At 39.3% G+C, this 23,415-nt stretch overlaps 1 long non-coding RNA gene across 2 annotated transcripts in view; it reads right to left on the reverse strand.

Annotated features, from left to right (window-relative positions):
* Window positions 1–11,449: 11,449 nt before the first annotated feature.
* The window catches only part of LOC122772693, a 37,663-nt gene continuing 25,697 nt past the window's right edge, over window positions 11,450–23,415 (reverse strand). The window contains exons 3-5 of one of the 2 annotated variants that reach the window (XR_006360803.1): window positions 21,655–21,833; window positions 12,120–12,288; window positions 11,450–11,701 (exon numbers count right to left, since the gene is read on the reverse strand). This is a non-coding gene — a long non-coding RNA (uncharacterized LOC122772693). Of the gene's footprint in view, window positions 11,702–11,832; window positions 12,289–21,654; window positions 21,834–23,415 lie in introns of those variants that run through there. The other variant, XR_006360802.1, reaches the window with a different exon arrangement.

The following is a 23,415-nucleotide window of genomic DNA, read 5'->3' on the forward strand; positions in this document are numbered from 1 at the left end:
CTTAAGTTCTAATGTTGACTTTTTTTGTAAATGAAAGTCTTTTAAAAACTATTATTTAACTCGAAAATATACATTTACAAGATGAATTGTTTTCAGTTTGGTGTACGGCATGTTCTATAAAGTGCCACAAGGTATAGAAATGAATGTACTTAACTATATTCTGAAACTCAGAATATAAGGTTAATATTTATTAACCTTATTATATTTTATTCTGGTTCTTGTCCTCCTTTGCTTTTTTGTGCAGCAACTTGTGAGTTTATTTATAAATATTTATTAATATTTATTTATTAACTCCACTGATCTTCTTCCTCACAACAGTTTGCATGTGGCCTTGATTTATAAATTTCTAATGCTTGAAAGGGCAGTCGCTTAACTGAAAAAGAAACCACAAACCGGTTAAAACCAAGTGCATTTATTAAGCATGAAACAGTAATTAACAACGACAATTATAGAAAAGGACCAGGGCCACATAAGAAGCAGGTATTCTGAGATGTTTCTTAAATCTCATCAGTATTTTTCCTCAGGCACAATTCTAAAACAAAAGTCCGAATTCAAAGAGTCAAGTGTAACTCGCTGGAATCTCACTGGTACCACAATGCTAAAGATCACAGAATTTGACAGACATCCGTGGCCTCTGACCTCTGCACTCTACTCTGTAATGACCCAAGTGTTGCCACATCGAGATCAACATGCCACCAGGTTGGATATTTTCTCTTTTTTCAGACCCTTCTCCAAGAACCCTAGAGATGTTAGTGCATAAAAAAATCACAGCAGATCTCTTGGTTTTTCTGTTGTTGTCTCAACCTGACTTTTCACCCTTTTACTTCTAACTCCAAGCAAACGCGTGTCTGGGTGTTGAGGTGACCAGGGTTTTTACTGTCTGCATGGGGTTTGCTGGCTACACACCTGCAGAGAGACGCTCCACACCACAGTGTCCCACAATCTTTCAGCTCCGAGCACGACAGGACAAATAACCCAATCAGTGTCCACCAGTTCAGTGTTCCCTGGCTCCCCCTGGTGCCTGTCAGGCTTGCAGAGATAATTGTGAGAAATCAGATTTGCTCTCACAGAATATCTGCTGTTTTTCATTTGAGCTAACCCCCCCCCACTAGCTGTGCCATCACCAAAAATACCTCCAGTCTCGGAGAGTTAAATGCCCCCTCCTGTCGTCTCATTTACCCACTGCAGTGCCACCAAAGTCACATGAGCATTAGTTGTGTCCATGTAAACTCTGTACACCTGCACGTGTGCATGTGTGTGTTTGTACCACGGACCTGCAGCTTTAATTCGTCGAGAGTCTGGTTTGACTGACACTTGTTCAGGTGCACGTTATGGAGCAGCTGATGCACAGATATGAAATACATGCAGGGATGGTGGTCCTTGTCATTTATGCAGCCTCTCCTTCAGTGGTGATGTGTGAGAGCTCTGTCTGTCTCCGTGTCTCAGGAGCCGGAGGTCGTTTATTCGCTCTGTGTGAGATAAGAAAACACGTTTACAGCGTCCACATCACCCGTGATATAAATCTTTATCTTCTGATTTGTGTCAAGGAGACAAATGGGGTGAAATTTTGGAATGAGCTACAACAGTGCTGCTTAGTTTATTTATTTTTTATCCAAATGTGTGAGGTAAAGAACTCACCCGCACTTCTTTTACGTTGCTTCATTTTATTATTATTTTCAGTACCTGTTTTACACGTTTCGTTCTCGTTGCATCACTGTTTTGTCAATCGTGTTATTGCATTACTTGGATGAAGATTATGTACAGCAGTGCATTAGCTCGTGTCGCCCGGTGACATATCTGCGCTGCACACAGGAAGTGGTTTGTTAATGTCAATGACGGACAGAGGCAATAGGGACATTGCGAGAGCAAAGAAGCGTCCATGAAAAGTTTCAAACCCACTAGTTCAGCCGTTTGACTGGACAAATGTTTTTTTTGACCCGGTCTGCCTCTGCGCTGCTGCTGTATACACACAAATGCTCCCTCAGTCAGGGCTGAAAGTGTTGCTTTAAAGTAAGCTTTAACTCAATTAACAAAAAAATTATATTCGATAAATATCCTTCAAACCCCAGCACATGAGACTCAAGTGAGAATAATGTGTTGTTCTCAGAGATGCATTCAAGAAACCTTGTAAATTTGGCAAATTTTGGAATGGCACACCTGTTAAGTATTGAATTCAACTCCATATTAAAGTATTGTTTTATATTTAAAGACATCATAAGTGTCTGTGTTGGTTTAATGGTCAGGTGTCCGAATACTTTTGTCCATGTAGTGTATGATGTTCTGGCTCCGTATTCAATTGCTTCGAAAAATATTGGCTCTAGTGCCACATTTACTTGCCGACCATACTCTGGTATGACTCACTGCTGAGTAAAATGATAAGTGTTCAAATTATTACTTTTATTTCGTATCTGTTTTTTTTTTTTAAGCCCATGGGTCTGAATAAGTCAGTCATGTGCATGTGCAGCAACTAAAAAAATACCCAACACGACGCACTTCTTATTCAGCTCCATTTAAATATTACTGCTACATTTGCAACAAAACAAACACACATTGGTGCTTGTTAACCAAAAATGGACCAATTTTGTTGAACTGTTTGAACAACATTCGTCCTAATGGATAAATAATGTGCCTAATATATTGTATCGGTCACTATGTCACAGAGTAAAGATGAAAATATGAGGAAGGTGCGTCTGATGTGAACCCAGCAGTGACCCCTACACCCCCAACCAACACACTGCTACACACACACACACACACACACACGTGTGCCCCCTTTGCTACAATGCCACTTCTTTGTAAAACCCATTAATATTTGATGTGATCATGGGCCTTCATAAGCAAATTTCAGTCCCCAGCAAGTTGAGGGAAAAGCATGATTAATTTAGTATTTATAACCCGACAACCCTTTAAACAACACCGGGGCCCCCCCGGCCCCAAAGCAAGGCACAGTTTGAAACAAAACTCGCCGCCTCTAAATCATAATCAGCATAGTCGTTCAGGATCATTTGAGTTTGGGGACACATTTTTTTTTCCTCCAGCCTCGGTGCTGGTGTACAGTCAGTGCCTGAGCGAAGAAAGGCAGCCACTCATTTACAGCTTTGCACGGAAAACCGAAAATTTGTTATCACACAGACACAAGAGCAAAGGACCAGTGTGTAAAATTTTCATTTGGCAGAAATTAAAGATAAAATAATTTGCTAATAAAAAAAACAAAAAACAAAAAACAAAAAACAAAACATCACCTGATTTATATATTTGTAGGAGGAGCCATGTCAGCTCTATGGACCACCATGTTTTTACATTAGCCCACAATGGACAAAATAAGCATCTTGTGAAGGCTACATAGAGTCAAAAATACCAAATTTTACACTCTTCCATCATTCGTACGTCTGTTGGTGAAATACTGCTGCGTTAGACGTAACAAAGACCCTTTCACCTTGTCGGCTTGACCACAGGTCCTCAGTAACCTGGGGAGATGTCATCAATAAATCAACACATGCTGCTGCAAACCGAGAGCTGTAGATATTTGCTTTACTATTGAAAACAAATGAAGACATGTCAACAGAGCCAATACGTCCTGAATTTTAACCCTTACGCAAAGAATTACGGTCTACGATTCTTTGCCTTTATAAAACAGGGATTACTGTATTATGTGCTATATGTTTTCAGTGTTTTTAAATATGTACATTTTATTATTTTTCACAATACATATTTTTTCTACTGTGTTGATGCTTTAGCAGCCAGAGCCGGTACAAGGAATTACGGAACTCAGCTGCTGGGGGGGCCCCAATAGTGAGTGAAGAAAAAAAAAGTTTTTTACATAATTAAATACATTAAAGAAATCTAGATATTTACTGTTAAGTTATTTGGTTTTAATTTGGAGTTGAAGATTGTTCATTTCGTGCACATTTGTATATACAGTATGTTCTAAGTTTTAAAAACTGGTTTATTTGTTTAATTCAAGTTGAACACGAATGTGCAATTTCTTTTTACCTCTAAGGTAAAAAACAAAACAGGAGTGACACATGTATAATATAATAATAACAATCATATTATCATTGTTTTAAGTAAAATACAGGTATAAGTACTCATTTAGCATACTGAGCTGATTCATACATGTTGTTAATATTAATGTTTATTCCTCATTATAATGATTGTCCATATCCTGGGCCGTTACTTGTTGATTGGTTAGTTTTTTTTGTTTCCTGTTTGTCTGCATAGACCTCTGTTGTCGGTGCATCTCTCTGTAGTACTGTACTCTGTAAACAAATCAGAAACAGCCTAACAAATACAATTTTGGGGTCATACAGCTGGTGGTGATGTGGTGTTGTTGTTTCAATATACAGATTATCACAGCTTTATATCATCATTTTATTTTGAAAAGTCGCGATAGATATGCCATATGAATATAATGAGGTGGTAGACATAGGTAGCATAGGTATTAAAGGTACAGTGTGTACGGCTAAGTGACCTCTAGTGGTAAGATTGGAGGTTGCTCAAGTTTTGAAATGTACTTGTTAAATTTCATTTTGGTTAAGTTAAAAGGTTAAAAAAACAAGAGCGATATAAGATTGGTGTAAATAACACAACTCTAATGCAATTTAAAGTGTTATTGGTATCAATGTAATCAATCAATAGTCAAGCACCGAATGCTACGAGGTGGTGGGAGGGGCCCCCAAATCAAATTCTGCTTAGGGCCCCATAAAGGCTTGGGCCGGCCCTGGAGTCGAGTATTTAATAGCAAACGAACCACATGTATCGTTCAGGAAATGATGGAGAATAAAAACAGATTTACAGGTTAATACAAACATTCTTTAACTAAACACGTGTCGCGAAGCCCAACGTGCTTTCATTTGATAAGCGGAAACAAGTCACGTGACTGAGTCGCTCGCTCCTTATCTGCTCTCTCCTCCTCCTCTGTGTTCTCGGGTCATTCGGAATCGTATTAGGACGTACAGTAACATGATCACTGTGCCGTTCCACTTCATTAAAGATAATCTGTGTCCAGGCACGTCTGGACGCGGCGAGCCCCGCCCCCTGCCCTCTCCGCTGCCATTGATTGGCACAGTGATTTGCGGCACGTAATCAAATGCCGCGTGACAGGTTGTAACTGAGGTTAAAGATGGCAATTTAATTATGTGTCAGAGGTCACATTAAATGCTGACCCTTGACCCCCCCTGCCACAAGACTCTACTGATTAGTGACAACCTTATGTTATTGATTGAACTGGGCAACGTAATAGACGAACGCAAGTGCAGGAGATCAGCCGTGGGTTTGCAAAAAACAGCAGATAGTTGCACTGTACCTTTTCATCAATTGTATATGCATGAGTTTGGATAACGTTAAAAAGTATACATGTGTGTCACATGTTTAAAATGACTCACCATAAAACATTGTCTTGAGATCTTACAGTAAAAGAAACTTCTCATACATCACTGTGTTAAATACTTAAATGACTGGATATTGCAATGTAGGTGTATATACAGTAATGTTGCACTTCTTTTTTTCATTTCTCTGCCTCTTTTTTCCCCAAATACTTTTCCTTCTTTTTCATTGGTGTTTTGCAGTATACATAATGTTGCTTTACTGCCTCTGCATTTCATTTTCCATTATAGGCTACGTTCCATTTGTAGTTGCAAGCCGGAATTTCCGAGGTTAAGGGACGTTCCTGAAGAGGGAACGCCCCCTGACCTCCTCCACTCGGATATTCCAACTTCTGACTGCAACTGGAATACATCATATATCTTCCTCTCTGCTTCCCTTGTCCTTCTCCTTCTTCTTTTTCTTCTTCTGTGTTTTTTGGCAGTAAGAGTCCGTAACGTTGCATTACTGCCTTCTCAGACCCTTACCCTGTGCCCCCTTTAACCTTTACCTTAACCATAATGTCTCCTCTCTCTGTGTTTTATGACAGCTGGCATCCGTAATCTTCCACTACCTTCTTCTTCTTCTCCTTCCTTTGCTCCTTCTTCCTTTTTGAAGTCGTGTCGTGCTTTTACACAATCGCTCAGTCATTTAGATTTATTTAACTTTGAAGCCAGAAGAAGAAGGACACAAACCAATAAAGGGTTTAAAAGAGAATTAAAGAAGTAGATCAACTCTGACCTACAAGGGCAAAGTACAGCAACTTCTGTTTTTGCTCCCATTTTCCATGAATTGAAATAAAACATTTCAATAATTTGAATCCAAGGAACACTAGTGTAATAATCATGCTCTTTGCTGATTGCTGTAGAAAAGGTGCAGTAATACAGATTTTATCAAACGTAACCACATTTAAAGGATAAACCTTTTTTTGCAAATCTCACATATTTTACTCCAATGGATTGAAAATGGATGCAAAAACAAAACTGTTTTGTGGTGTGTAGTATATTAATATCTTATTTCCTTAAAATGTATTGCTTTTTTACACATCACTTTCTGTATGGGTTAAAAAAACAACACTTTTTTCAACAGTCAAGATCCTTTATTGTCATACACCTGCATCATTATTAGCATCATCAGTCTCAGTGTCAATAACTTTGTACTATTTAAAAGACAAAACACCAACAACTTCAGCGGATAAATGTGACACTCACACCATGTCTTTATTCATGCAGCGCTGTCACTACCCAATGCTTCCTTTAGAGGGCAGTGGCGAGTGCAGGCATCAACAAACATGGCGACTAATCTATTTTATTTGATTTTATTTGCAGGGGTGGAACGGAAGACCAGTCAATGTAAGTCTCAGTTAGTCTAAGTTAATGGGGATTTTCAATATTTTGTATTCACTCTCCATTTTCTATAGTTCTTCTTCGTCATTTTCCACGACGGATTGGACTATTGACGCTATAGTGCCCCCTCGATTTCTGGTGGTAAAGCTCTGCCTCATCCATCATCGTAAAGTCCCCTGCGACGTGCACAACGAAACAAACGCAAAGTACGGACAAAAGGCTCTGTCCATCCACAGCCTTTAGCAAACACTACACTAGAGGTCAGATAGAGTGTTATGTTAGATGGGTAATTAAAAACGACTCCTTTAGCCATTCACGTTTTTTTTTTGTTTTTTTTAATGAAACCCAATCAATTTCTCTTGTATATCATTCGGGTGAAAGTAAACGTTGCTCTGACTTGTTTATGATGCCGTGAGTGAGTTGTTGTGTTGTTTCACCATGGGCCCTGCACGGCTACAAGCGCCACTAACAATCCTATAGTCAGCCATATGCAAATGATAGGGCAATTGCAGATATACAAATATGTACCCACAGTCCACACGGCCTAATGGCCTCCCTCCCTCTGGCCGAGCGCAATGGCTCATTTAGATATCTGCTCGGTTTATTATGTGAATAAGTTACGCCTGGCTTGTTACGACCCTCCAGGTTCCTGTTTCTGCTGTGTAGCTGAGATGTGTGGTGCTCAATTAGGCTGCCCGGCTTTGTGGAGTTAACCCTTTTGCGCCAGATAAACTGTTCTCTCCTCCGCCAAATGGTGTTGGTACAGTATGGCGGTGGTAGTGGGATCAAAAGATCAATCCTAATACAGTGCTACCAGGCTGACCTCTCGGATGTAATAAAGGCGCCATCTTTCACCCATGGGGCCCATTCAGAGCCTCCCGCCCCATGAACCAACCTGGTATCTTTAAATTAGCTGACTCGCTTGCCCTGCAGGTAATTGCATTAGTTTATCAATGTTCAACACAATTTATTACTTCCTCCCGCAGCAGTGAGATCCTGGTGTTAATGTCTTCTGTGAGGAGACAGGAAAGCAAAGTCTTTGTGTGGAGTGTGTGTTTATGTGTTTTATTATTTATTTTTTTGCAAATAAAGACAAGTAAACACAATTAACGGTTAATATTAAAATTGCACTTTTATCACCAGTGGTAGGTTTGGTCTTTATACATCTACAGCCAAAGGCCCTATATATATGTATGTATATATGTATGTATATGTGTATGTATATGTGTATATGTATATGTGTATATGTCTATGTATATATATGTATATATGTATATATATATATATATATATATATATATATATATATATATATATATATACATATGTATATGTATATACTGTATATGTGTATATATGTATATATGTACATACATATATGTATATATGTATACATATATGTATATATATATACATATATGTATGTACATATACATCAAACATATTTATGTATATACATATATATGTGTATATATGTATACATATATGTATACATATATACATATATGTATGTACATATACATCAAACATATGTATGTATATGTATATATTTATGTATATACATATATGTGTATATATATATATATATACACACATATATATGTATATATGTATATATATATATATATACATATATATGTATATATATATGTATGTATATATATATATACATATATATATGCATATCTGGACCCAATTATAACACTATGTTTCACTTTACATGTACATCCATATTGCATTATCCTCATGCTTTGCACAGACACACACTCTCTTCCTCCGTCAGTGTGTCAGTGTTGATTATGGCTCTCGCACTCGCTCTAAAACTTCCCACTTTGACAGCAGACGTATTTGCTCTAATAGGTGCTTAAATCAGATTGTCTTTCATGAAAGTAAAAAACAATATTACTGTCTGTACTTTTCAGCAGAGTTTCCGTGGCCAGAGGCTGCTGCGGCCGTTGCCAGTGCTGCTGGCTCACATCTGTATGCATTATGGATCCGTCTGAGGTAATAAACAGACCCTGCTCTTATTTCTGCTTCCTGCTATCATTATTCCTTGCCCCTCAGATGGATTATGGCCCACTGTGCAACATGTAGATGAGTGGCGCTCCTCTGATTGCCTTATGGCCATCAGGCTTTGCATATTTACTGCCCATGAATCACAGCGAGCTGAGAAACCCACAGCAACATATTCCGATCCTCCTCCCTCTTCCACTTTTTTTTACCCTCTCTTTCACACTTTCTCCCCGAGTCGGTCTCTCATTGTGGCCTCTTTTCTTTCAGCTGTCTTTCTCCCCCCCCCACTCTTTCTCATTGTCTGTCTCCCCCCTCTATGCCTTGATCCTTCTCCTTGCATTCCCAGCTTCTTAATTAAATCATGTATTATTAATACGGCTATATCTTTGTCCATCCTTCTTCCCCGTTCATATGACTGCAACATTAAGTGTAAATTGTTTCCCTGTAATTCCCTTTTAATGTCCCTGTTATAATCAGTGTTTCTGGTGTGGAACAAGAGAGAGAGAGAAAAAAAAATTGACTGAGATCATAGGCCTTTACTGTAACTGACTGTTTGATGTGTGGCTTGCACACTCCAGTCGCTATAATTAGGCCTGTTTTACAAGTAAAATGTATATGGCACCAATCTGCAAGCGACTGTGATTAATAAAAGAAAGTTGTCAGATGTGGCTGGTGTGGTGCGTTCACTGTCTCTGCTAAAAACCCCAGGGAGAAAGCAGCTCACTTCAGTGCTCGCGGCCTCTTTCTTTAAAAAAAATAAAATAAAATAAAAATCCGGCTAAGCATTGTCCTGTGAAAAGTGAAGCAAGATGTAAAGACCTGTATGATTTGTAACAATCTGGGATCCAGTTTTGACATTTTGCAGCTGAGACTTTGTTAAATCCTTGGATTGAACGGGACAAATCTGTCATACTCTGCCTGTTTTTCTCTCTCTCTCGCTCTCGAACCAGCTGTCAGCACCACAGATTAAATCCTTTTCCCTTCCACTTGTACTGTACTGTACTGGACTGCTGGCAGAAATCTCAGAGGCACATTTTTGAAACTAGGGCAAACAAAAGCGATTATATGCAATGGCTGCAGTTGGTGCAAAACGACGCTTGTGCACAAATAGACACCAGGTGGCGCTCAAAAACCTGCCCTCTAAATAGGCAATAGCCAATCGGCAACACCGACGAGTAATATTCCCCATTAATGGGACGTCTATTTCAGATCAGGCACAATAAAATAACCTTTTCAATCAGCGGTCGCCATGTTTGTTGATGCCTGCAACTTGGCACTGCCCTCTAGAGGAAGTATTGCGTAAAACATCCACACCGACAGTGATGGAATATCTCACAATGTATTTCATCGATTTATTTCTGAAAGATGGAGGAGAAAAAAAAAACCCCTCTGGAATGGAACCTTGCCTACTTTTGAATAGTGTTACTATTAGAAATTAATTTGAGTTGTAAGTCATGAGAGACAGAAAGTTCCCGCACTGTTTAATTTAATTTAATTTAATTTAATTTAATTTAATTTAATTTAATTTAATTTAATTTAATTTAATTTGATTTAAACTGTTAGTTAAACTCACTAGAACTATTACTAGTTGCTTTTTACTGTGTCTCAAATGTTGTGCAGACTTTTTGCAAATTGCAACTTTTGCGCTGATTTTTCTGCGTCCGTCCAAAAACCTCTCCCCTCTAACCATCACGCCTAACGAAACGGCGTTGATGCGCATGCCATTTATCAGTCGCGCAACGCTTTGTCCACCATTATTGATTCGAGAGCGCCAATTGGCTGGGAGGGTGCCGTAAACTGCTCAAATTAGAACCCACATTCCTCACCATCACGTGACGGCTGCAGAATGAGGTCGTAATAGGGTGTAGTGGCAATAAATAAAGGGGCGGAACGGAATATAATGTGGCACACTGACTGACTGTCGATGTGAGTGCGGCGCCTCCGAAGTGTCCTCGAAGTGATCATCAGGGCAAGTATGATTAGCCGTGGACATTTCCTCCTCATGTCACGGGGCTCTGTCTTTGCTGAGACAGATGTTGTGCATGAGTAATGGCAGGACTCTAATGTCGTGCATGTACCAGGCAGGTGTAAGAGAGGGAGAGAGAGAGAGAGAAACAGTGTTTAAATATTTTAATTTCATTTGTCAGAGGAGCCCCCCCTCCCTCCCTCACACTCCATTACGCTGACAACCATCCTTCATCCGCTGAACGAGTGCATTATTCATTAGCACTAATTATTTTCACATAACGTCTGCCCCGATATATTTAACCTCCACATTACACCCGAGATAATGGCCTTGTAAAATTGAATTGCAAGGAAGAAGTGGAGTTGGAAAGCTCATTTAAAGAACATAAGAGGACGAGGGGAAAAAAGTGAGTATGGGGTTGACAGGAAAGAGTGTTAAGCACTTTGGGACACGGAGGCCCAGAAGTGATGGGACATTTGTTCTTGTCTCATTTGCATGCTATAAGAGAAGAGCCCGGTGGTTCTCTGGTGGGTTGAAGTGACACCTTAATGCCCTCTGGGTTGTAGCAGTGCCCTGCAGCGCTGCCTGACCTGACACATGACCTCAGCCATTAATATAGAAACACCTGACCTGCAGACAGCTTGTCTCCTTCGCTTGCACCTCAATTCTCCCCTTCCTCCCCCTTTTCTTTCTCCACTTTTAGGTTACCAACAGAAAAAAGGAGGCCACACACACAGATTAAATCATCCAAAAAGAATTTATTTCACCTGAGTTAATGCACATATTATACAAACCAAACATAGAGAGAGTGCTGAGGATGCAGCAGGGAGGGAGGGAGGGAGCATGTGAAGGTTCCTAACTGAGTGACTTGCCTAGAACTATCTCAGTAGCAGCCATGATAAGAGCTGATTGAATTCTCTAAACGCCGAGGCCGTATCTCCGTTAGCGTAGGACGCACCGGAGCGTCCTTTACGAAAGGAAGGGAGATAACCAAACACAGCAGAAACAGCAAAGTCTGTAGTAAAGGAAGGAGAGATATCACTGTGTGGTCACATGATGCTTTTAACTGAACATGAATGTGGCTGAAGAAGGAGATTATACTGTATTATTCCTTTATTTTATAAGATTATGACAATATTATAATATTATTATTATTTTTGTTATAAGCAGCCTGTTTAAAAATGATAAAACAGTAATGATCGGGTTGTACTGCATGGATTCATTTGTTTAATACCATACATCTCCTCGAAATGGCTGCTTATTCAAACTAAGTGGAGATGCGTGGTGCAAAAAATTGCTGTAAAAAATAGTCATAGCAGTGATATTATGTCACGATTGATATGGTCACCAATTGAGCCGCAATAGCAAAAGTAGGTGCCCATTAAAAGCATTTAAGAAACACTGGTTAAGGGTAAGTAGACATGAATTCTTACACCATGATTGTCGTCTCCTCAGTCCTTCTCCTTCACATCTTTCCCCTGACCATGTGATTTTCTTTCCATCAAGTGGTTAGGAAAGGATGTTATTGGACTATTCAAATTCACCCTTAGACTGCTGCAAGGAAAGTCCTTTATGGCTCGGACATACCAGCTCCTTCTTGGACTGTAAAAAAAAAAAAAAGCAGAAAAAAAGAGAGTGAGAGGCATCGTCACAAGCAGCTCCTTATCTGCAGACGCTCCACTGATGATGGAAATGAGGCCGACTCACTCAGGCCTCTGCACATATTCCTCCATTGGGATGTATGGATGTTTTCCATATGGATAAACTTCATAACAAGGGGACTTTGCTTATTTATGAGGTTGACATTTGGAAGCATGCAACATTTAGACACAGGCAGTTTTTTTCTGCTCTACTTAGTTCATCACGGCTCTCTTTTGGGCAACAGTTGGGACCCCATGCTAACAGCTACACCAAACTCTCCCCCACACATGCATGTAAAAGTGGAATAAACACATACAGTATACAGGTTGTTCATTATTTACAGTAGTTATATATATGCAACACATACGAAGCAGAACAATGTGTATTAATGTGTCACACTTTTATTATAACACGATAAAATAATAGCAGCACTCTTAGTCGTCAAAATTGGCAAACGCTGTACTCTTTAAATCTTTATTAACTTTTCATAAGTGTCTGAAAAAACTTTGCAGGGAACGAACTTGATCAATTTAAATGTTTGAAGGTAATGTAACGTATGTCAGTTACTGCAACCATTCGTAATATATTCAAAAGATACAAACAAATGTTTTATCAGTGTTTGCATTTATATATATATACAGTATATATATATATATATATATAAAACAAATCTTTATACTTCAATGATTGCCTAGAGATGAAATTTAAGAGATTTCTTGAATACTGCTCCACTTAGCTCAACATGCTGTAGACTAGAGCCTGCAGAAGTGGTAACATTTACCAGGGTCTTTGAACGCATCTCGTTAGCTGGTCCCGTTAGCTCAACACAATCTTAACCCTGCATTTATTTCACATGCGCTAGAGTTTGGGTTTGGGATATTTTAGTCTGCTCTTCTTTCTGTTAAATCTGTTAAATCTCAATTTCCTTATCTTTAGGAATATTAAATAAAGCGGCAGAACTTTTATGTGTGTTTTTGCTTCACGTTAATCTTCAAATCAGCTACATCCATAGTAGTAGAACTTGAAACCTCACATAGGAGTGAAACCTCCTCTCTAGACCTGTCCTCTGCATAGACTACTGAGTGAATGAAACCTCTGCATGCTAGTGAAACCTCGCATAGACTACTGAAGCATATGTGACTACCCATAGACTAGAAACCTCTCAGTTACATGAGCTCTGACATAGTGATACTACTGAAACCTCTCACATAGACTACTAAACCTCTCACATAGACTACTGAAACGAACCACTAGTGAAACCTCTCACATAGACTACTAAAATCTCTCTATACTAGTGAAACCTTTCACATAGTCAAACCTCTCATATATACCACTCCTAATGAAACCTCTCACATATACTACTGAAACCTCTCACATATACTAGTGAAACCTCTCACATATACTACTGAAACCTCTCACATATACTAGTGAAACCTCTGCCTATCTCACATATACTACTGAAACCTTGAAACATATACTAGTGAAACCTCAGACTACTGAAACCTCCTACTGAGCCTCTGCATATACTAGTGAAACCTCTCACATATACTAGTGAAACCTCTCACATAGACTACTGAAACCTCTCACATATACTAGTGAAACCTCTCACATATACTACTGAAACCTCGATATACTAGTGAAACTCTCTCTCATCGAATCTGGAAACTCTCTCGCCTCTCACATATACTAGTGAAACCTCTCACATAGACTACTGAAGCCTCTCACATACTAGTGAAACCTCTCACATAGCCTGAAAACCTCTCACATAGACTACTGAAACCTCTCACATATACTAGTGAAACCTCTCACATAGACTACTAAAATCTCTCACATATACTAGTGAAACCTTTCACATAGTCTACTGAAACCTCTCATATATACTAGTGAAACCTTTCACAAAGACTAGTGAAACCTCAAATACCTCTCACATATACTAGTGAAACCTCTCATGAGACTACTGAAACCTCTCATGAGACTACTGAAACCTCCATATACTAGTGAAACCTCTCACATATACTAGTGAAATCTCTCACATAGACTACTGAAACCTCTCACATATACTAGTGAAACCTCTCACATACTGGAAACCTCTCATACTAGTGAAACCTCTCATATACTAGTGAAACCTCTCACATAGACTACTGAAGCCTCTCACATATACCTAGTGAAACCTCTCACATAGACTACTGAGCTACTGAAACCTCTCACATAGACTACTGAAAACCTCTCCCATAGACCTCTCACTGAAACCTCTCACATAGACTAGTGAAACCTCTCACATAGACTACTAAAATCTCTCACATATACTGATAGTACCTCTCAGAGCCTTCACAAAGACTAGTGAAACCTCTCACATATACTAGTGAAACTCTCACATATACTAGTGAAACCTCTCTCTACCCTCCTATACTAGTGAAACCTCTCACATATACTAAACCTCTGAAACCTCTCACATATACTACTGAAACCTCTCACATATACTAGTGAAACCTCTCGCATAGACTACTGAAACCTCTTACTCAAACCTCTCACATATACTAGCCGTCTACCACACATATACTACTGAAACCTCTCATATAGTGAAACCTCTCCACATAGACTCCTCCTCTCACACTACTAAAACATCTCACAAACCTGTGTGATTTACTAGTCTCACATACTAATTCTCTCATATACTACTGGAAACCTCTCACATGTGTGAAACCTATGATACTGAAACCTCACATAGTGAAACCTCTCAGGTAGACCTGGACTACTGCCTCTCACATACACCTCTCACATATACTCAGGCCCTTAGACTAAGAAAAGTAGTATTGAGATTTGATTTTCAGTATGTGTGAGTATGTGAGGTGAGGAAGCATAGACTACTGAAACCTCTCACATATACTCGTGAAACCTCTCACATATACTACTGAAACCTCTCACATAGACTATTGAAACCTCTCACACACTACTGAAAATGGTAGTATTTGTGAGATTTGATTTTCAGTAGTATGTGTGAGAGATTTCAGTAGTCTATGTGAGAGGTGAGTTTGGATTATGGCCTATACGGCCTAGACACGCCTAAACAAATAGTCTATAGGAGACTGGAGAGGAACTCCACAGAGTAACTTTTTCACATGTCCTTGAGCCAGTATTATCTAAGGCAGGGTTTCACAATCCCGAGTAAGGAAACTGCAGGGCAATGATGTCCCCAACTAACATGCATTCACCTCCAAAAGTTTGGGAGCTGTGAAGCCAGTTCTTTTATTTTTGCTGTACACTGAAAACATTTGGGTTTGACATTAAAAAGACGAATAGAAGAGATCAGTATTGCAGCTTTTTTAACATTGACATTCAATCCAATTCAGGTCTATTTGATCTTGTACATCTGCCGACCTAAAAAATGTGGTGTTTCTTTACAAACAAGGCTTTTTTTCCTCAGTTATTTAACATGTCTTGATGTAAATACCTTGAAATAAAAGCTGAAATACTGATCTTTTGTAATTACATTCATCTTTTAAGGTGAAAGACATTGATGTCATTGTTCCACAACTTTTGACTGTACAATGTCCTTACACGCACTTTATCTGACTAGTCTTTGGAGCACTATTGCTACACCAATCTATTTTATTTCAGTGGAATATATCTAATATCTCAGTAAAGTCTCTGTTTTCTCTGTAACATTTAAAACTTAAAGAAAGCCCTCAGTTTCCCCGAGCGTCAACACAGATCAAGATCTGGATTTCGACCAAAATACATAGTAAGAAGTTTGTTTTCCAGACAATTCTTCCATTTTTTAACAGAAATACCCCTTATCTCACATATTTTTTTATTTTTTCTTAATCTGGATCACCACCAAAATCTAACCATTTCTTCCTTGGATCATAATTGACATCCCCAGACAGACAAACAGCCAAAAACACTGCTTTTTTTTGCATTTGTTTTGCGTTCTCTTACTTTCTTTGATTTCCTGAGTAATGTTGTAAACAGTGACCACGCTCGTCTTCAGGCTATGTGAGTATGGAATGTGTGTTTTCTGCTGCTTTGTATATGCTCGACGCCGAGTAATTGCTGTTCATTTCAACTGGGAGAAAAGATTATTCTCACGCCTTTCTGTGTTTTGGCCCAGAAGGCAGCAGCTCTCTCCGTGTAAAGTATCTGTCTCTCTGACATTTAGATTTGCCTTTTAAAGATGACATTTTTCAAAACTGGCATTTCTTCATATGTTTTCTGCAGGCGACAAAATTATTCTTTGACATCCCAGTCAGAGTGTTCATGTACAAGTGTGTCATTTGTCCAACCTTTAGTTGTGTGGTTGTTTTGTTTTTCCTTGGTAATGTGGATATTATTTCATGATATAGAAGTGTTTTCACTATCTGATACGAATATTGGTGTCGGATCTTGTTCCTCCAACAGGTGTCGACGTGGGCGTGTGTGCTTGATAGCGGGCGCGGGTAGTCGTTTCCAGTGTTTGGGAGCTTGACTGAGGCTTAATGGTCCGTCGAGCAGACGCGCTCATCTTCCAACAACTGCCTTGAATCACCGGAGCTTTCCAATTACTGCCCTCTGGTGCCTCACAACGCACCAAAACGAGCACGATATCCCCAAATACAGTCATTCCCTGCACAAAGATGCCGGTGCTGTGCATTATGAAATATTCAGAACTCAATTTTCCCGCATATCACATTTCGGAAAGATCCGTAATTACACGATAATCCGCCGTGTAATTCATTCTGAGGCATTTTGTGAATTTGACTTCTCCTCATACAGTGAAATATTGAACATGTTAGTGAAATGGCACGGAGCTTGCTCATAGCGGTATTTTGTGATTGTTTCAACGGGATTATGTACAATCCTGACTGGTTTACAACCGTGAAGGAGCGGAAGGGAAGGCTTGAGGACGGTTATTACCAAAGTACAAAACAACTAGACACATAAACATCACATAAAGTGGCGGTAATCTTCTGAGAATGGCAGGTTTATGTTAAAATAACTAACAGCAACTGAATATATTGCAATTCCAGTTATGGTATGTAGAAGACTGGGAACCAAAATGTCTGGCTGTGTTGGATTATGGCCGACACGGCCAGAGACGTGGGGGTTAAAGTTCACTCCTTGTGCAGTAATCTCTACGTCCATAAAAAGGCATGTGTCACGTATATTGGCACTTTGAATGTGAACACAGCGGGTGTTGTTGTGTATGAAAGAGAAGCACATTTGGCCCGAATGGTCATTTTCCGTCTGTGTGGCCGTCCGGGAGTGGCCTGCAAATGAGGACAAGTACATTATCTGCATGAGAATTTACATTGGACTGTGCTCTGCGTTTTGTAACTGCCGCCATATACTCGCAGAAGTTTACAATGCATTATACAATTTAGACAGCTCTCTCACCATAAGATATTTAAAGGAGGGGGTCGTAAAAGCAAATCCTCAGCTACCGCCTTTAAAACCAATAAAGTTAAATGGAGCCGCTGACATTTTTACTATTGCATTATTGTAAGTCACTCCTCAAACTGCAACTCTGTGTGTGTGTGTGTGTGTGTGTAGTTGATGAGGCGGGGTGTCATAACAGCTGTCAGTCACCGTGACGGAATGCTTAGCGCGGTGACATTAATGACGCTCTTGTTAAAATGTGGAGCCCGTGCGGCGACGGCGCTTTGCTCAAAGGCCAAAGCTGTCACAGCAGAGCAGAGCGGGGGAGATTCACTGATACACCAACATGACACCAAGCCCACAGGTGACACTGTCATGGGTCTCCCTCGCGTGTGCCTCACCAGTGCTAATTATCCAGCGGTAAAACCTGTTTTTGTAGATTATTTTATGCATTCATTCATTTTTGTAGCACTTGTTCCTGCACGGGCGGGGTGGCGGCGCTGGAGCCAATCCTGGTTGACATACAGTAAGTCTTTCAATGGGAAGGTCACAGGTTCGATACCCGGCTCCGGTTGTTGTGTCCTCACAGAAGCAGAAACGATGTGACTTTATTCATGCCCAGGCTCTGTGAAGCAAAACTATCAGACCTGACTGCGAGTATACAGCTTCTTTGTGTTTTTTCAGTGATACTGAATAACGTCAGCAGGCATGTGGAGCTCATAGGAGCTGATCGACTCTAGTTGTATTTATTTAATAATAAGTTAGTGCTAAAACATAAAAAAAATCTTTAATTTAATTCATATGTAGATAAAAAATAGGTATTGTAGCTTTCCATTAAGAGTCATTTGAGGCTCAATGAGGGACCGACAGTTTTCTTACTGTCGCGTGTGAGTGTACATGAGTCAATTAGCACAATTGATGAGCCTCAACTCCCACAATTAGTTTATATTACTTCAGACTCCACATGATTATTTACTGGATGATTTGTGTTGTTTTGTTATCGCCGCACACACACTTTAAAGATTAAATACACATCAAGCATCGCTGGTACAGCAACTACAGCATACATGCAACTTTCCCCACCTTAAATAATTATTTTTGTGGGTCACATGATAAATGGTCTGTATTAAGTAACAAGCAGTAATTCTTAATTATTAACAGTACGAAAAAAATCAATACGTTTACTAAAGTAGTATTTTTTTTTGTACAAGATCGATAGTAAGTTAAAAGGAAAACACTAAAGGACTGTGATAAGGGGACGATGAGGGACTGAGGCCCCCTTCATCCGGGACTAAGGGAACGAGAGGTGCTTTGAGAAAGAGAGGAAGAATCTTGAGGGATTAAGGAATGAGGGTGAGAATGAAGGAGACCTTTGAGCTGTGATATTGAGACTGAAGAGAGGAGGAGGCGGGAGGGCGGAGAGCGCTGAGGAGCTTTGAGTCGTGATGGAGAACTTTAAAAATGCGTTTGCAATAGACTGAGAAATGGAGGATTATTAGAAGAAGAGGAAGAGACATAATATATATTGAAATCACAGAGGATAATCTGCTTCCTGTTTCCCAGAAAATAAACAAGTGTTATTTAAACCTACATACGAATGAGTTACTGATTCTATAGTCGTAATCGCTGACATATTATTACCTTAATATTATTAGAATACAATAATCCTCATATGTGCCAAAGTTCCAGAGCGACCTTATCTTTCATTTGAAACTATCCGAAGCTCTATTTCTATTTTTTTTTTTAAACTTCTACCAACTCCTGAGAGAAACATTTGTCTCTTCAGTTGTTTAAACGCTTCGCTACGCTAGAATATAATAGAATACAATATTAGTCCCCAAGGGGGGGAATTATTTACATGTGCTACGGCAGCAGCGGAAGAATAATAGAACGATAAAGAGGCGATAATAGGAAAAAAAAAAAACATCTGAGGTAAAATGAATGGACAATAAGATTCAATACGACGTAAATACACCAGTTAGTCACTAACTATGTCTGTCTGCGTGGTGCTGTATGTATCCAAAACCATTACTGGAGTGTGGCAGTGAGGCAAGATTAAATAATAAAATAATTATAAAATATAATACAATTGATTTGATTTGATGGCAGCGGCAGATAAAGGTGATAATTCCCTGGAGATTCATCATTAGAAGTGAGTTCCTCTGCCACTCTGGCGGCTGCTTGGGGCCCCTCTAAGTTTTAAAAAACACTGGTTTGGTGTAAATAACACAAGTGGAATGAATGAAAATTGACCCAAAAGTGTGATATCAGTATCAACACACCCCAATCCAATTCAGCTTAGGTCCCCATAAAGGCTTGGGCCGGCCCTGAACCGAGAGACCTTTTTTTGGAGTGCTTTTCCAAGTATTTCTCATTAATTCCGGGAACTCAGTGCCACTTTGATTTCTCCGTCTTACACACAGTGAACAGTGTTGTCGATGTCAGCGCGCTGTTCACATTAATCACCACCACTGAAACCCATGATGTCCCTCATTCGCTCCCCCCCAACACCATTTTGTGATGAATTCCAATCCGCAAAGTATTTCCGAATACTTTGCCCAAGGAGGTGTAATTTAAATAATATCAGTCACCGTGCGGCTGCCAGAATGAGAATTACGTCCACACTCATATCTCATCTGACTTTCCCTCTGAATAACAAAAGTGCAATAATTCACCCAGCGTCATTATCAACCTAATTATAATGGGAAATATAGTTGAGTTCCTATTTTGTGCTCGAGTTGAGAACAAATTACACTCGCAAAAATGATCAGTTATGTTAATCTCGGTCAAAATGATTCATGATCATTCGGCGCCGCACTTAATATTTTTGAACCACCGGAAAATACATAGGTAAAAATGTAAAGGCAAAAAAGGTCACGTTGGCCGTGTAAATATTAAACATTCATATCAAATTTACCGCAGTATGCAAACGGAGTCATCTCATCACTTTGCAGACATGTTTTTTTCATAATTATATCACTATCACACATTTAATGAGAGCAATCAGCGCTGAACATTCTCGCCTCCCAGTCAGTCACACGGCGGCGGACTCCGTGGTCATTCTCTATTCATTTACAGAGCGGGTTCTCTGGGTGTCAGGGTCTCAACTCTGTCAATCCCCGATGACTCCAACCTCCAAGCCCGCTGAACCAGGGGGGGGGGCCCCTAATTAGACTCTCATGTGTATTTAATGGACTCGCTTGCCTTTGGTCCTGTGAGAGAGATCGAGTGTCTGATACTACAGCCTCGACACCGACCAAGGTCCCCCAGCACATGGTAAGCGTATGCGTGTGTTCTTGTATGTGATACCTCTTTAGGACCTTTTCTGGCATAAACCCTGACCTTGTCAGGACGAGTAGTCCTCATGGAGACCAAAACCTGGTCCTACTAGAGCAGAACTGGATGAGTTTAGGGAGTTTAAGGTAAGGGTTATTAAAGATAAAGGCCTTGCGTAGAAGTCCTAAAATGGTTAGAAATATGAGAATGTGTGTGTGTGTGTTCTTGTATTTATATCTTTGTGAGGTCTACAAATCCCACTTTGTGACCATGTGGGGACAGTTTGTCTGGGCCCTACAACTTTCAGGGTTAAGACTTGGTTTTAGGGTTAGAGCTGGATTTAAGGGTTTGGGTTAGGCACTTACCCTTGATGGTTAAGGTTAGGGTAAGGGGCTAGGCAATGCATTATGTCTATGCGGTGTCCTCGCTAAGATATAACAAGTTTGTGTGTGTTTGATCCAGGTATTACTCATGTTGTGGGGACCTAAATCCAAAAACACAGTCACAAGTCCACATAATATACAATAATAGATTTTAAGGTGAAGACATGGTGTATGGTTAGATTAGGTTAGATTAGGGTTAGGCTTTTACTCAAAAGGTGGAGATGGACGTGGGGGCAGTATAGAGTCGATAAACCAATCAGTCAGGAAAATGATGCAGAAGAGTCAATATGAGCGTTAAAAAAAATCAACTTACCTCCTCAGTGGTTGCTTGTTTGTTGATGCCTGCACCTTGGCACTCGGCACTGCCCTCTAGAGGAAGTATTACGTAACGGTCATACCAACACAAACGACGTACAGAGGTAGGGCAGTGACGCAGACAGTGTGTGCGTTTTCCCGTCTTTGTTCTTTCATAGATCCTGATCCATTTTGAATCTGGAATCAAATAAGCAAACAGTTCCCATGATCTAACAGGTTTTTGCATTTAAAGGCCCAGTGTATAATACGTAGGAGTATTTATAGGCAGCAACTGAATAAACTAGCCAGTCGTAAGTGTAGAGAAGTATATTATTATCCTTTTAAAATGATTTAAAATCAGTTATTTTGTAGCCAATAAGACTTTTATATGTACTTTAGGCAAAGGTCCTGCTTTAATGAAGTCCGCCATCTTGTGCCGCCATGTTGTTACAGCAGTATTTTGAAGTGGAAGCTTAATATGCAGATCCTGTTTGTTTTACCTGCAGTATCACCACTAGATGTCACTCATTTTCATAAACTGGACCTTTAGGGGTCACTTAGGTCCTCAAGTCCCTAAACCATATTTTCTTTCAGGTGTAAACCAGTGTATATGGGTGTCAACTAATGTTATTTGTTGATCCAGGTGCAAATCTTAACAGTATTGAAATTCTACATGTTGAGATACAAATCAACGCATCTACTTTAACACAAATATATATGTTTTTCATAATAATAATAATAATAATAATGTTTTTCATAATTTTAAGATATATGTATAATAAAATAAATCACTCTTATCAAGCCAAAATAACTTTTAATAATAAAATAATAATAATAATATTTTATTTATATTATTTGTAGGCACTCAAAGTCACTGTACAAAAATATAAGAACAGTAAAATACAGAAAAAAATAATATACAACAAAAGGGGACAGGCTCATCTCACTGAGCACCTTTTACTAGAGACCACGCCCCCTGCACTGCTCCACCCACTCTCCCTCCCTCCTCCTCTTTCTCACTCAGCTCTCAACCCACTTCTTGGCATTTTTCAAAATCAGGCATTGGGGGGTTTAGTTACTTTTTTTTAATCTCCACATTCAATGTTTTCTGAAATAAAGTGTCCAAAAGCAGAAATCCAAAATGACATATCTGGGATATGACAAATATTGGGCATATGAAAATTAAAATACAGTCCATTTATGGTTGAGAAAGTACATTATTTTTGAAGTATAAAAATAATGTTTTAAAAGTCACTTCATATGAAGAATAAAATAGTACATTTTAGTATAATTTTTTTTGCTGTTGCTGTCAAAGAGAGCTCTCCAGGACTACAAAAGGAAGAACAGAGGGGTCAGTTCATCCAAATTATGAAAACAATATATTCTCTCAGATAGCTACCCTAGTGTTTGAACAGTGCAGATAGTTGGGGGCTTTATTGTCTCATTTATATGATGTAATTTGTAAAAAAACAACCCTGTTTTTATAGTAGTAGCTTCTTTAAGAGACAGTAGTACCAATAAAAACTGCTCACAGTGAAGTCTGTAGATGTTGCTGTTTCAGTTCAGTATAAAATTCCAATCTTTTTTTCCTTCTTTTTTTTTAAGTACCTGTCACAAATTAGATTTTTTTTTTGCTTCTTTTTTGTATAAGGGCGACTTCCTGCCTAACTCTCATCCATTTGAATGTTTTCACTTTGCCTCTTCTAATGAGGACAGACATCTGGACCAATCTCACGATATGGGGCTGAGATGGATGTGACCCCTGTGGTCAGCCCTTGCC

The sequence above is a fragment of the Solea senegalensis genome, linkage group LG7, assembly GCF_019176455.1.
Source record: "Solea senegalensis isolate Sse05_10M linkage group LG7, IFAPA_SoseM_1, whole genome shotgun sequence".
NCBI lineage: Eukaryota > Metazoa > Chordata > Actinopteri > Pleuronectiformes > Soleidae > Solea > Solea senegalensis.